Genomic DNA, 3,006 nt, shown 5'->3' with positions numbered 1-3,006 from the left:
CTAGCTGGGTTCGATGGCTCAGCCTGTAATCCCGTGCTTTGGGAGGCTGAGATGAGTGGATTGTCTGAGTCCGCGGGTTCAAGACCTGCCTGGGCAACTTGGCGAGACCTCATTTTTACAATAAATCAAAAAATTAGCCGGGCGTGGTAGCACGCGCCTGTAGTTCCAGCTCCTTGGAAGGCTGAGGCAGAAGGATCACCGGAGTCCAGCAGTTTGAGGCTGCGGTGGCCGGGAGCATGCCACTGCACTCCGGTCTGGGCGACAGAGTGAGACTCCAACTCAAAAAAAAAAAAAAAGATACATTAGCTAATAGTTCTAGTAAAAAGTATATATTTATATTTAAACCTTTCCTCTCGGATGTCCCCACAGGGGACATAAAGAGATTGCTGGTGATCATGCAAGACAAACTTAAGCACATGCAAATTTTTCAAAAATGTAAGTTTCCTTGAAGTTTTCCATGAAAATTGCATGAAAAAGCCAATAAAGAGATGAGATAAATACTGAGATATACATTTAAAAATCAACTGGTGTCACATAGAGAATTTGTGACTGGGCAGGGTGGCTCAGCCTGTAATCTCAGCACTTTGGAACGCCAGGGCAAGAAGATTTCCTGAGCCGGGGGATTGAGACCAGCCTGGACAACTTGGTGAGACCTCTCCTCTACAGTAAATCACAAAAACTAGCCGGGCATGGTGGCATGTGTCTTTTGTTCCAGCTACTTGGAAGGTTGATGTAGAAGGATCGCCTAAGCCCAGCAGGTCGAGGCTGTGGTGACCATGAGTGTGCCACTGCACTCGAGCCAGGGCGACAAGAGTGAGACTTCAACTAAAAAAAAAAAAAAATGTGTGAAGTGCTTTCAGAGTGATGCTGACACTTCTTTGTAACAAAAGTAGTGATGAAGGGCATTTGTATAAGAAAGGTGACTGTGGGTATACCCTTTCTATCATATGGCATTACTTGAGAAGCAAGTTACTGTAGTCTTAGAGACTTTTGAAGTTGAAGGCAGATCCGATTGATTGTATTGAAGTACTGAGCGGCACAGATAGAATATTTCTATCTGCACTAAGTTAGAAAAGTAAAATTGGAAAAGTAATACATTTATTTAGTTTGCAGGACAATGGCAAAACAAAAAATCAAAAGTGATAGTTATAAGCAGGAGCGAAGATGAGTTAGATTTAGACTTTTAAACAGATAAGTTAGAATAAACATTGATGTGGAAGAAAACGATAGTAGCAACAGTGATATCCCACCAAGAACAAAATGGGCAAATGTAATAGAAAGTGATAGTGATGAAAGTGTTAGTGGTTTTGAAATAGAAGGCAATGTATCGTCAAGTGAAAAATGGGAAGACGTTACAGAAAAAGACATCCTCCAGCAAGAAAAAATTTTGTTTTACATCTTCAAACAACAGGATCACAAGTAGCAAATAATAAAAGAGAACCAATTGGCCGGGCTCGGTGGCTGTAATCCCAGCACTTTGGGAGACTGAGGAGAGTGGATTGCCTGAGCCTGCAGGTTAACCAGCCCAGGCTGCTTTGCAAGACTTTGTCTCTACAATAAATAAAAAAAAAAATTAGCTGGTTCTGTACTTCCGGCTACTTGGAAGGCTGAGGCAGAAGGATCACCACAGCCCAGCAGGTGGATGCTGGGATGGCTGTGAGTGTGCCACTGCACTCCAGCTTGGGCAGCAGAGTGAGACTCCAACCCCTCCCCCCCGAAAAAAGAACCGATTGACTATTTTACTCTATTTTACAAATAAATTAGTGGGTAGTATAATAAAAGAAACAGATTGTTATGTGGATGAAAAAATAAGGAAAAAAGCAGCTGTCACACAGATCTATTTGGCATAAGTGGCATGATGTTGACCGGCAGGAATTTTTAGCTTTTACTACAGTTATCCTAATGTAGGCGGAAGCAAGTGAGACTGCATTGTTTACTTGAATATTCTATTCAAGACCAGGTGGAAGTTGTCAAATTACTACTGCACAACATATATCAATGAACCTGTAATCCATATCTGCAACTGTTTCACATGTTACCACACATTAGAAAAATATAAGATACAAAATTTTGATTTTGTGTTATAAGTTCCTCAATGTCCAAAATTTCATTATAAACCAAATATAACAATAAAACAATTTATTCCTATGTTATTTACTGTAAAGGGATTCATTTTTCACTATTTTGTAAAGTACAGTTGAGTTGCTAGTAGGTGATGTGCTAGATATCTCCAGGTGCAAAGGGTTAAACGTGATTTTTGATTTAAAAAAATTCAAATATTAAACATGGTTCATTTTATTTTTTTATATTTTCGAGTTTTATTATTACTAGTAGCAGCAGTAGTAGAGATGGGAGTCTTATTGTGTTACCCAGGCTAGTCTCAGACTTCTGGCATCAAGAGATTCTCCTGCCTTGTGTGACCTACTGCACCTTGCCTTTATTTTATTTTTTGATGTTAACTTCAGGGAAACCAGTATGTGCATCTTTTGTAACTGTCAACTATTTGAGAAATAAAAAGGAAAAATACTTTCCCCTAGTTATTTGATCATACAATTGCCTTTTCCATTTTCTTTGAAGCCTGCCAAACATCTAGAACGGAAGTTGGCAAACGGCCCACTGCCTGTTTTTTGTAAGTAAAGTTGTATTGGAAATAGATACTTATTATTTGTTTACAAATTGCCTGTGGCTACTCTTGTACTACTGACAACAGGGGTTGAGTAGTTGTGACATATGCTTGCAAAGTCTAAAATATTTACTCTCTGTTCCTCTACAGAAAAGTTTGCTGACTCCTCATATAGGAGGATAAATTAGAGTAGGAAACAGCAAATTAAATTTGAAGTTGGCCAGGCTCGGTGGCTCAGCCTGTAATCCTGCACTCCCGTCTGAGCGACAGAGTGAGACTCCAACTCAAAAAAAAAAAAAATGAAGTTGAATTTTAAAACCTTTAGAAAATGATGGTGGCTTTTTTTTTTTTTTTGAGTTGGAGTCTCACTCTGTCGCCCAGAC

Source organism: Carlito syrichta, unplaced genomic scaffold, assembly GCF_000164805.1.
Source record: "Carlito syrichta isolate Samal-C Ts95f unplaced genomic scaffold, Tarsius_syrichta-2.0.1 Scaffold304492, whole genome shotgun sequence".
Classification (NCBI taxonomy): domain Eukaryota; kingdom Metazoa; phylum Chordata; class Mammalia; order Primates; family Tarsiidae; genus Carlito; species Carlito syrichta.
The sequence above is the reverse complement of the archived record's forward strand: the minus strand, read 5'-3'. Positions refer to the sequence as shown.